Consider the following 13,095-nt stretch of genomic DNA (forward strand, 5'->3'; position numbering starts at 1 on the left):
CTCTTCATCTTCTCCTGGTATTCTTTTCCATAAGGATCTTGCTCTTACATGTCGACTCATATTTCACACAGTTCAGTCTTATGGGATAACGGATGTGATGGAGGAAAACGGCCGCCTCTCCTCCCTTCTCCCCGCAGAACGCTGGCCAACCACATCTTCTTCATCCAGTTGTCTGTTGATGGACACTTAGGTTGCTTCCATATCTGTGCTATGGTAAGTAATGTTGCAATAAATACATGGATACATATATCTTTTTGTTGTTGTTGTTAGTTTTTACATCCCTGTTGTCTTGAAGAAATCCTCCAGGAGACGAGGAGAGAGGTCTGGGAAGCCTGTTTCCCCTTCTTCGGTTGTGCCTGTGCTTGAGGCTGGGCCTTAGGTTGCTGAGTTACCTGTGGTTTTAAGGCAAGGCCCAATGTCGACTTCCGGCTCAGGTGTAGCAGTGGATACATATGATGACAGGCTCAGCCTACTCATGACTCTCTTCATCTCTTCAGTGGTGTTCTCAACCTTGTCGACCCTTTCTTTTAGAGTCTTAAGTTGATCATCAACTTTGTGAAGAGAGCTGTCAACACAGAGCTGGAACTCTGCCAATGTGTCTTGTATATTCTGAAGCTTATTTATTATGGGTTCATTGTTAGTCTTTAAGACAGCAACAAGTGTTTCAGTCGTGCTTGAACGGGTGCTAGCTCCGAAGGGTTGTTCCCGGAATTGGCGAATTGAGGAAGCCGGGCTTCTCGTGGCAGGCAACAACATGTCCTTGCTGACACCTGGGAGTTCTTCCTCCCAGAGTCCCAAGAGCTGTTCCAATTCTTCTCGAGTGAACGTAATTTGGGAACTTTGAGATGTCGCGTCTGGCTCAAGACTGCTGCCTGCGACCGGTCGGCTCGCTCCCTCCCGCCTTGGTCTTCCGCGTCCTCTTGGACATGTTCTGTGGTCTGTTGGTGGATGCTTGTGTTCAGTGGTGTGTCCACATATATCTTTTTTAATTAGTGTTTTGGGTTTCTTCAGATACCCAGAAGTGAAATTGCTGAATCATATGCTAGGTCTAGTTTTAATTTTTTTAGGAACTTCCATGCTTTTTTCTCTGGTGGCTGCACCAATTTGCAGTCCTACTAACAGTGCACAAGGGCTCCCTTTTCTCCACATTCTCACCAACACTTGTTCCTTGTCTTTTTGATCACAGCCGTTCCGACAGTGGGAAGTGACGTTTTGTGGTTCTGATTTACATTTCTCTGGGTATTAGTGGAGTTAAGCACCTTTTACACTTAAATTTTAAGTGCTACTGAATAAGCCACACTATATATAAAATTAAAACCACTGCCATTCCACCCTGGTAGTGGCGTTGCTCATGATTAGCTTCGGCCCACACACTGAAGGATTGTGGGTTTGATTCCTGGGCAAGGGCACTTGCCTGGGTTGTAGGTTCAATCCCTGGCCCGGGTCGGGATGCATGGGGGAAGCAACCATTTGTGTCTCTCTCATCAATGTTCTCTTTCTCTCTCCCCTGTCCTCCCTGTCTTCCAGTCTCTCTAAAAATCAATGGGAAAAAAAAGATTCTCTGGTGAGGATTAACAAAACAGAAAAAACAAAAAATTGAAAAAACAGAAACCACTGCCATTTCCATTCCTCAAGGATTAAAATTCTATCACACACAAAAATATGAATTATTTTACTTGTAAATACAGGCTTTAAAAATAAAACTTCCCTTTTAACTGATACATTAGAAAGCTTTACCCTTTTTATAATTTATCTTTATTGTTGAAAGTATTACAGATGTCCCCTTTTGTCCCCCATTGACCCCATCCACCAGGCTCCCCAGGCCTTCACCGCACTATTATCTGTGTCCAGGGGTTAAGCATATATGCATGTAAGTTCTTTGGTTAATCTCACTCCACCTCCACCCCCTTCTCTCTCAAATATGTCAGTCTGTTTGTTGCATACTTCAATGTCTCTGGGTCTGTTTTGTTCATCAGTTTATTTTGTTCATTAGGTTCCACATATAAATGAGTTAAAGTGATATTTGTCTTTCTGACTGTCTTATTTCACTTAGCATAATACCCTCCAGGTCTCTCCATGCTGTCTCAAAGGGTAAGATATCTTTTTTTCTCACAGCTGCAAAGTATTCTATGGTATAAATGTACCACAGGTTTTTTTATGTTTATTTATTTATATATTTTTTAATTTTGTTTTATTGCTTAAAGTATTACAAAGAGTATTACATATGTCTCTTTTTTACCCCCTTTGACGTTCCCCTGGCCTCCCCTACCCCCCAGTGGCTTGTGTCCATTGGTTATGCTTATATGCATACATACAAGTCCTTCGGTTTATCTCTTACCCCCCCCCCCCCGCACCCCAACCCTCCTCAGCCTTCCCGCTGTAGTTTGACAGTCTGTTCGATGCTGCTCTGCCTCTGTATCTATTTTTGTTCATCAGTTTATAATGGTCTTTATTATCCATAAATGAGTGAGATCATGTGGTATTTTTCTTTCATTGACTGGCTTATTTCACTTAGCATAGTGCTCTCCAGTTCCATCCATGCTGTTGCAAAACCACAGGTTTTTCTACCCACTCATCTACTGATGGGCACTTCGGCTGTTTCCAGATCCTAGCTATTGTAAATAGCGCTATGAACATAGGGGTGCATATGTTCTTATTGATGTTTTAGGCTTCTTAGGTTCTATTTCTAGAAGTGGGATCGCTGGGTCAAATGGCAGTTCCGTTTTTAATTTTTGTAGGAAACTCCACACTGTTTTCCATAGTGATTGTACTAGTCTGCATTCCGATCAACAGTGTATAAGGGTTCCTTTTTCTCCACATTCTCGCCAGCACTTGTTTGTTGATTTATTGATGATAGCCATTCTGACAGGTGTGAGATAGTACCTCATTGTCCTTTTAATTTTTATCTCTCTGATGATTAGTGACGTTGAGCATTTTTTCATATGTCTCTTGACCATTTATATATCCTCTCTGGAGAAGTGTCTGTTCAGGTCTTCTGCCCATTTTTTAAGTGAGAAAGCTTTATCTTTAACTGACATACTTTGTGAATATAAAATATTCCACATCTCTAATATTTCAAGATCTGGAGACGAAGAATTGGACCTGATAAAGCCAATAACCTGAAACAATAAGAATACTAAAGTCACCAATAAAAACTAAAACGGCTCCACTTACCTATAAATGGTTTATGCCCTTGCATCATAGTAAAGGTCCCTTTAAGGAAACAAAAAGCAGATGGACTGGACTCATCTGAACCAATGATTTGAAATTTAAAACTTTGTGGTGAGTTGTGTGTGTATAGTGAACACCCTGAGCAACCAGTAAAACGCTGTTCACAGATCCATGGCACTGCAGATGCTTTAGAGGGTCTGTGAGAGCATGTTCCAGTAACACAGCAAAGCCGGAGAAAGAAACAGAAGAGAGAAAAAGAGAGGAAATAAAGAGAAAACCCCCAGCAAACAAGCGATTTCCAACTCCTCTCCAGTATCTGCCTGCTTTCAGATGCTTTTCAACAAGTCACAGTGTGGCTTTCAGACAGTTGCTTTGTGTACATCGCCCAGAATTTACAGTTGTCACCACTGGGCAAGTTGTTCTGAGAGGAGCTTACTTGGCCAGCATTAGAAGCAAGCAGTGTCTTGTTAATCAGTTTTACAAAAATGCTTTTTATTTGGAACGAGGCTTAGATTTAATAAAGAAGCACTCAAGTCAATAGCAAAAGTGTTTGTTCTATAGCTTCCCAATTTGGAAAGGTGATGTACATTGGTTTCATAAATTCTATTATTTTATGTGAAATAACTTGTTATTCAGAATAAAATTCCAGTCTTTGTTTTTTGTTCTCATATATGAAAACGGACAGGAATAGTGAAGAGTGTCAAACAAGATCCATGGGAAAGAGGCAATTCGTCTTTTCTTGGCCGCTGATGACACCTGCTGGCTCATGTATGGCAGTGGCTGGTGTTGTGCAGAGTGTGGAATTGAGGGAGGATCCCTGTAACACAAGTTCACTCATTTCCTCCCAGTTCAGATGGAGGGTCAGCACTTTTCTCGTGTCATGAGTTAGAAGTCTACTCAGGGCAAGTAAAGCAAAACCCACCAACCCCTTCAGAGCTGATCTGCTTTCAGTGTCCCCACCAAACTGTACATCAGCACCATGGACACCAGTCTGGTGTCCACAGGATCCTCCAGGGCAAGTGAGTCTGGGAGTGCACTGGGTCCTGCCTGACTCAGAGACCCAGGCAGACCAGGAAACACAGCTGCTGCTCTCGGTCCACACCCTCCACACCCGCTGCCTGAGGCCCCTCCACTCTTCTCTGCAGTCAGGCACCCGGGACAGGGCTGGAGCCCCTTCCTAAGGTGCCTGGAAAGGGGGAGGCACTGGAGAAAGCCACCACGCCAGCAAGGCCTCCCTTTGCCCACCCTCACCCTGACAGCACCCTTTCATCCAAAACACAGGGGCCTGCAGGGAGTGAATCTCTGGGTCCCGTGATGGAAGGTTTGCAGCAATAGTTCCAGGCCTCCTGCCCTCTCCCACCCCATCTGCAAAGAAACGGCCGCTTTTCCCATAGAGAGGGAAATCTGTTTTCCCACCTCTCGGATCTGAGCTGGCCTTGTGACCTGCTCTGGCCAACAGGATGCAGTGGAAGCAAAGTACCAGTCCCAGGACTGGGTCTGTTTAACCACATTGTCTGGTTTCTGTGTCTGGTGTCCTGGCTTCTGGGGCCTGTGGACTCAGGCCAGCCGATTGCTGGAGCCCTGGGACAACGGAACACCCTCCCTGCCCCCAGCACACCTTTTACATGCAAACCAGCCCATCCCCCTGCCTTTTCTACTCTTACTCTCCTGAGACACCAGCCCCCCACACCCACCCACCCCAGTCCATCCGCCTACCCAGTCCATCTGCCCCAACAGCCAGTCTGGGTCAGGCACAGACAGCTAAGGCACCCCACACTGTGACCTGCTGAAATCACTCCAGCTGGCCGATCATCACCTCCTTAGCCCGTTACCTGTCTCACCCACTCCTTCCCTCAAACCTTTCCTGAAGTTTCCCTCCACCTCTCTGCTTGTGGCCCCCCTGCAGCCTGGCGTGCCCCCTCCTCCTAGGAACTGTGAGTAACAAACTGCCTTTTTATAAATATATTTTTATTTATTTTCAGAGATGAAAGTAGAGGGAGAGAGAGTAAAAACATCAATGATGAGAATCATTGATTGGCTGGCTCCTGCACGCCCCCTACTGGGGATGGAGCCCGCAGCCTGGCATGTGCCCTTGACTGGAATTGAACCAGAGACCCTTCAGTCTGCAGGTTGACGCTTTATCCACTGAGCCAAACCAGCTAGGGCACAAACTGCCTTTTCAATGACAGGCGTCTCCTGATCTGTGGGCCTCACCACACCTGGATGGACCTAACACCCAGGCCATGCTAGGACAGAGTCTCAGGAGGTCTGGCGCATCCTGCTCGGTCTTGCCCTGCACCACTGCCTGGTGACAGCCGGCTGGTTTGGTGGAGTGTTTGGGTCCAGCCCCAGCAGGTCCAGGGGTTCCCAAAGGTGTGGACGGAGTCGGCGAATATGGAATGACATGGAGGCAGCGTTCAGTTGATCAGCATAGCCAAGTTCTCCAGCCAGGTTTGGTAGCCAGGTTCTAGCCAGGTTCTCCAGCCAGGTTCTCTCTTTATTGTCCTGTTACATCTGTATTTATACCAGTTGATTTTAATCCTATCCATTCTATTCCAAAGGTTAGGGGGTTTGTTAATCTAGTTCTGTTGAGTTTAATCCTGTCTAGGTTAATCTCTGTGTTCCATTATAAGGGCTATTCCAAGGTCACTGCTCTACTGATAAGCTACAAGGAAGTGACTGAAGCAGATTATCCTACCCAGTAAAGGTTATGTCCTCCCAGCCTCGCTGCTTGCCTTCTCTGGGACTGCCCTGTGTCGGTGGGTCTCCAGGGGTATAGGCTTTGGTGCTTACCTGGTGGTCAGACTCCTGGGGATGTGGGCCCAACAAGTTCCAAATTTATTGCCAACAGTCTTAGTCCAAGTTCTTCATAAGTAGTACATGGTATTTTTGTAACACTAGGGGGGTTTCACTGATTTATTCTCTTCCTTAGTCCTGTTAATCCCTAACTCCAGGGAAAAAATCCTCACCTGAGGAAACAACCTTTCTCGGAGAGGTGACCTTGGTTAAAACACATAGTGCTAAGAAGGGGAGTAAACATATTAAGAATAGTATGCCATATACGCCAGGCCCCTTGAAACATATGCTGTGCAGATGTTTCTTCCCTGCAGCGACTGTGTCTAGCAGCAAGGATGGACCGGCTTCTGGCAGTGGAGGGCAAGAGGTCTGGTAGAGCAGAGCCCACATGGCAGCCTAGACCCACCAGCCCAGCCAACCTAGCGCTGTGCAGAGACCACAAGGAGCCCAGTCCTGGTCCCAGTCCAGGATCAGCTGTCGCTGTTGGGCCCAGAAAAAACTGTCTGGGGCTCGTGGTAGTTCTGGCATCTTCCCAGGCTCCAGAAGGCATGAGGATCCCTGGAAGGTCTGAATAAGAACTGAGGTTGCCTAGAATTCTGGTTCCTTGGACCTCTACATTTCATTACACTCTTCACTAGGGATCATTTAAAACAAATATGAAAGTGGACTAGAATGACAAGCAGCCTTCCAGCTCTAATGATCAACTGCCAGAAGGGCCAGTCTCCAACTCCTCCTCCTCCAAGCTCCTTAGCGAGGCAGGTTGGTCACTGGATGTCTCTGCAAGGTGTCACCGTGGCTAGACTGAATGCTTCCCCGAAGTTCCGTAGCTCCATGTGGGCTGATGGCTGGTCACGTGTCACAGCCAGAGCAGCCTCAGTAAGGAGAGAGACATTCTGCTTCTGCACCCATGCAGGATGCCACCCCCACCCTGTGGTGTCCGTCTCAGACATGGCCTATTCTGTGGACACGCTCCCACTTGTACCTGGGCCCACTGAGCACTGGCATCACCACCAATTGCATTTGTGAGAAGCTACTATCTGGATTTTGTTCAAGCAAAACGTGCATTAAATGAAGATGTAGTAGGAATCATCTTCCGAGTCCTAGAAGGCAGGCCCGTTGGTGGGGACTCCCCTGGGGAGGGAGTCACTTTTTGGTTTAGTGTCTCAGTGGTGAGGGGGCGGGGAGCAGTTTCAGGAACTTCCACTTGGTCTGTCCATTCACAAAAGCCCTTACTTGGGTCCGGGGAGAAATGTGGCAGTTCCGTCAGTGAAGTATGCCTAATGTGACTAGGGCAGCCGTGGGCAAACTACGGCCCGCGGGCCGAATCCGGCCCGTTTGAAATGAATAAAACTAAAAAAAAAGACCGTACCCTTTTATGTAATGATGTTTACTTTGAAATTATATTAGTTCACACAAACACTCCATCCATGCTTTTGTTCCGGCCCTCCGGTCCAGTTTAAGAACCCATTGTGGCCCTCGAGTCAAAAAGTTTGCCCACCCCTGGACTAGGGACACAGGATCAGTCCAGGGTCCCACTGGGCCCACTGTGAACTGAAGTCCAGCCCAAAATATGCCCGTCTAGTGACCATGGGTCTTTGGCTCCTTAGACCTTAGGGGCAGCCACCAGCCAGGATCTACAGTGTAGCTTCTGGTGGAATGAGCACAGGCTCTAAAAGAGACCAGGATCCGATTCTTGTGCTCATTTTTTTCAGGATTTTTCTTGGGGGAGGGAATGGGTTTGGGGGAGGGGGAGGCAAGAGCCTTACACTCCCTGAGCCTGTTTGCTTGTCTGATTGTTGGCAGGATGCGGTCTGACTACCCATGTCAAGTGTTTCCAACGTTGCCTGGAATAGCCTAATGACACCAACACCATCCACTTCTTTGGAAAGAAAATACATACCTCGGCTCTTCCCATTCCTTCATCAGTATTTTAATAACTTACTTTCCGTAGTGTTTTCTTATTTTTCTAATTTACTTTCAAATCTTTTACATCATTTAATTATTTTTTAATCCTCACTCTAGTAAATATTTATTGATTTTAGAGAGAGAGGAAGGGAGGCAGAGAAAGCGAGAGAGAGAGAAACATCATTGATTGCCTCCCATACGTGCCCTAACTCAGAATTGAACCCTTAACCTAGGTATGTGCCTTAACTGGGAATCAAACCCTCGACCTTTTGGTGTATAGGACGACACCCCAACCGACTGAGTTACTTGGCTAGAGCCACCATTTCGTTATTTATAATATTTATTGTAAGTGGGTTAAGCTGATATAAATTTCCCCTTGAGAGTTCAGGTGGCTTGACCCTTATATTCAAATTATGAACCATACAATTTAACTAGTAACTGTGTTCCCTACACTAGCATTTAATTTAGCAAATTGTTCTTTTTAAATGTCAGTGAGGGTGTTGGTATGTGTATGGAATTCTGAACCATGGTGAATGGCTCAGCTAGTTGGTCAGGGACCTAGAGGGAGTAAGATGGGGAGATTAGAGACCGTGGTTCGGAGGGAGACACTTCAGGAGGAATCTATGCACTGGGCACAAGCTGTGGGCATGAAGATTGTGTTTCCTGTCAGTGCCCACCAGGACATCCACATCCAAAGACTCACTCAGAGCCGGGAGACAGGAGGACTTAGCTGGGGCCTCGCCTGGCCGCTGTGTGGTCCAACTCCAGGGCTTGCTTGGTTGCTACACCGAGCAGCAGCGTGGGCTCCCTCTCCTCAAGGCTGACCTGGCTCAGCATTTATCTACCACCACCCGATGCCATCTATGGGAGGATATCAGCCAATCGCTTGGCAGCAACAGGGTTCCATCAGCCCTCTTCTATGCTGGAGGGGACCATGGCTTGTTACTGACACCTGCCCCACAGGCGGCTGTGCCTCTGCCAGCACCACTGTGCAAAGGCTCACTGAATGCCTCATGTTCCCGCGTGGGCTTCTGGGTAGTGTCACCTCAGAACATGGGATTCGTGAGTGTGAATGAGACACAGCAAGACCAAATAATGGTACCCACTACTTCTTCCGTATTCCATCCCATCTGAAAGAGTCCAGCCAAGCAGGAGTTTAGAATGGCCCACTAGACCTGCAGCCCTGGTAGGGTCTTGGGATCAACCTTCAGGGTTCGGACCTCGTCCTCCGCCCAGTGTGGGGATCTGTGCGCTGGGCCAACAGCCAGGGTGTCCGGTCCTGGAGCTGGGGTAAGGGAGTGTGCCTCCCCCTCCTCGCTCACAGTGAGCCAGGCGCCAGCTCTGGGAGTCCCATTCTGGCCACTTGAGGCTCTACTGGATCCAAAGGCCTGGCCTAGGAACAGTGAACGCGGCACTAGGGGATGAAGTAAGGTTTCAGTTTCTGTGGATTTATTTGTCCTTTTTACAACCTCTCAAGTGGGATACTTTTCTCTAACATGACCATTTAAGGCTACAATTACCTATAAAGACTGCGATAGGGTGTATTGTCATTATTTTTCATTTCTGCACACTAAGTGATTTCTACTATGGTTTCTTCTTTGGCACATGTATTATTTAGAAGTTAGTTCATGAATCTCCAAATATAGCATTTTTCTAATTTTCTCTTGGTGAATACTTTCCAATTTAATTGTGGTGCGGTCCGAGAGTGACAGCAGTCCTTGGGTGAAATATGCCCTGTAGAATCTTTTTCCATAAAAGTTCTATGTGAGAGTCAAAACAATAGCTGTTGTTCTATTTCCCCCTCAAAGTTAAGCTCGTTGGCTGGAGAGCTTAGTCTGTATGGTAACATCATGATCTAAATATGACAGAAAGTGAGGTAGAGAATATCCCATGGATGGCAGCATCGTGCATTTCCCCTTGTAATCCTGTCCATTTTTAAAATATGTTTTTTATTGATTTTAGAGAGGAAGGAAGAGGGGGAGAGAGAGAGAGAGAGAGAAAAAAAAAACAGCATTGATGTGAGATTCAGCTGATTCCTGCATTCTCCCTACCAGTGATTGAACCCACAACCTGGGCACCTGCCGTGACCGGGAATTGAACTGGTGACCTTTAGGTGCATGGGATGATGCTCAACCTACTGAGCCACACTGGCCAGGGTGTTCTGTCCAATTTTTTTATAAGGTATTTTTATAAGGTATTTTGATGCTGTTTAGGTGCATACATATTTGTACTTGTTCTATGTCCCTGGTGAATTAAATCTTATATCACAATGTGGTGATTCTCTTTACTGCTAGTGATACTTTTTGCCTTAAATACTATTTTGTCTGATAATAGCAAGGCTATATTCACTTTCTTTTTGTTAGTTTGTCTAAATATATCCTTGTGCATTTCTTTACTTTAAATCTTTTGGAAATCAAATATTTAGACATTTCTTGTCAACAATATCAAAGTTCTATTTTTCTGTAATCCATTCTGAAAACCTTTGTCTTTCTTAAGTGAGAATTTTCAGTCATTTGTATTGTATCTATATTATTACAATTTATATGATAACCAGCGATCTGTTGGATTGTTTTGGCTACCTTGTTTTGTGCTTTATATTTGCCTTCTCTTCCATTAGTATTCCTTTCCGTCTTCTTTTGGGTTGATTAAATATGTTTTCTAATTCATATTTTTTCTTTGTACAAGTGTGGGATTTATATTTCTAACCTAGTAAGTTTTACCCTAGATATGTTGACATTCATGATGAATTTATTACAATCTAAAATGAAGTAACAGCCCTAGCCGGATTGCTCAGTGGATAGGGCATTGACCTGCAGACTGAAGGGTCCTGGCTTCGATTCCAGTCAAGGGCACATGCCCGGGTTGCGGGCTAGATCCCCAGTAGGAGGCGTGCAGGAGGCAGCCGATCAATGATTCTCATCATTGATTTTTTTTTTTTTTTTAAATTTATTTTATTGATTTTTTACAGAGAGGAAGGGAGAGAGGGATAGAGAGTTAGAAACATCGATCAGCTGCCTCCTGCACACTCCCCACTGGGGATGTGCCCGCAACCAAGGTACATGCCCTTGACCGGAATCGAACCCGGGACCCTTCAGTCCGTAGGCTGACGCTCTATCCACTGAGCCAAACCGGTCAGGCATTGGTTAATTCTTTTTTTTTTTTTTTTTATTAGTTAAGGTATTACAAATGTGTCCTCATCCCCCCCATTAACCCCCAACCTCCCCCCCACACACACTCATGCTACCATCCCCCTGTTGTCCATGTCCATTGGTATGGCTTATATACATGTATACAAGTCCTTCGGTTGATCTCTTCCCCTTACCCCCGCCCTCCCCTACTTTCCTTCTGGGGATTGATAGCCTGATTGCTGTTTCTCAGTCTTTGAGTCTGTCCCTTTTCATCAGTCTATGTTGTTCTCTATAATCCACAAATGAGTGAGATCATGTGGTATTTATCTTTCTCTGACTGGCTTATTTCACTTAGCATAATGCTCTCCAGTTCCATCCATGCTGTTGCAAAAGGCAAGAGTTCCTTTTTTTTTACCGCAGCATAGTATTCCATTGTGTATATGTACCACAGTTTTCTAATCCACTCATCTGCTGATGGGCACTTAGGCTGTTTCCAAATCTTAGCTATGGTGAATTGTGCTGCTATGAACATAGGGGTGCATATATCCTTTCTGATTGGCGTTTCTGGTTTCTTGGGATATATTCCTAGTAGTGGGATCACTGGGTCAAATGGGAGTTCCATTTTTAGTCTTCTGAGGTAGCTCCATACTGTTCTCCACAGTGGCTGCACCAGTCTGCATTCCCACCAGCAGTGCAGAAGGGTTCCTTTTTCTCCACATCCTCTCCAACACTTGTTGTTTGTTGATTTGTTGATGATAGCCATTCTGATCATTGATGTTTCTATCTCTCCCTCTCCCTTCCTTTCTGAAATCAATAAAAATATATTTAAAAATAAAAATAAAATGAAGTAACAGCTCCATGGTCCCACAAAACGTACATAGATGTTTGACTACATTGACCTTACATCCCTCCCCCATGTGTTGTTCATCTCATCATTTTCAGCCCAGCGGACATCATAAAGTGTCTCACACCATCCTGTTCTTCATGCTTTCCCGCCTCTCTGATCTTCCTTCCGGATCATTTTCCTTCTATCTGAAGTGCATCCTTTATAATTTACTGAAGCTCTCTTGGGGGAAAACACGGTATTTTGTTAACCTGAAAATGTCTCTATTTTGCCCCATTCTTGAAGCATATTTTCGTTGAGTGTAGAATTCCAAGTTGGCAATCTGAGCAGAAAAGAGTGAACATACAGGCCTGAGACTGCTGTCCTTGGGAAGGCCTGCCTGCAAGGTTGGCCCTCGGTGGCGCCTGGGCCCTTGATTTCGGGAGGGCGCCCACCGTGCCCTGGCTGATGAATGGCTCACGGCCCCTCCCTGTTGGTACAATGTAGTTTATGCTGGCCATCTGCTTTCCTGCTGGGAGTCTGGAATTTGGGCATTTGCTAGACAAAGGATGTGTGCTACGTGACCAGTCCCAGTGAAGTCTTACCCGTGGAGCCTCTAATGAGCTTCCCTGGTGGACGCCTCTCACGTGTGTCCCAGTTCACTGACCTGGGAGAGCCTGGCGCCCCCCCACCCCCCACCCCCGCGTGTTCCCCGCACCTCTCGCTTGGTTGATTTTGCACTGTATCTTTTTACTGTAATAAACCATAGTGGAGAGTCGTCTGATGAATTGCTGGGCCTGGGCGGTCCTGGGGACCCCTGATACAGTCTTTATCTCAGAACACTGGGTATGTTCCATTCGTCATCTTCTGGGGAGAAGTCAGCTGTGGGTCTGGGTGGTACCCTGACATTCTCAGCTCTGGCAGTGACTGGCATAGGGTAGGAAGGCAGATACCGCTCTCAGTGTTGGAGAGAGGGAATAGACCGAAGAAGAGGTGGTCACATAACCAGGGACTGTCCAGAGTCCAGGTCACCAGAACTCATGCCCCGGGGATGCCGGAAGCATTTCTCAGGCCTGAAATCAAGCAAGAAGCCGTCTCCAGGGGGAAGGGTCAGAGTATTCTTTTAAAGGAAGGTGGGCAGCTCTGGGGCATTTACCTGTGTCTGCTGGACTCACATTAAAGCTTAATGCAGGTTAAACGGAGGTGGGAGGGTGTGGGGGGGTGAGGGGTGGTGGTGTAGTGGTGTCTGGTTAAATGGGGCCACAGGCTGGG

This window comes from Myotis myotis, unplaced genomic scaffold (assembly GCF_014108235.1).
Source record: "Myotis myotis isolate mMyoMyo1 unplaced genomic scaffold, mMyoMyo1.p scaffold_m19_p_59, whole genome shotgun sequence".
Classification (NCBI taxonomy): Eukaryota; Metazoa; Chordata; class Mammalia; order Chiroptera; family Vespertilionidae; genus Myotis; species Myotis myotis.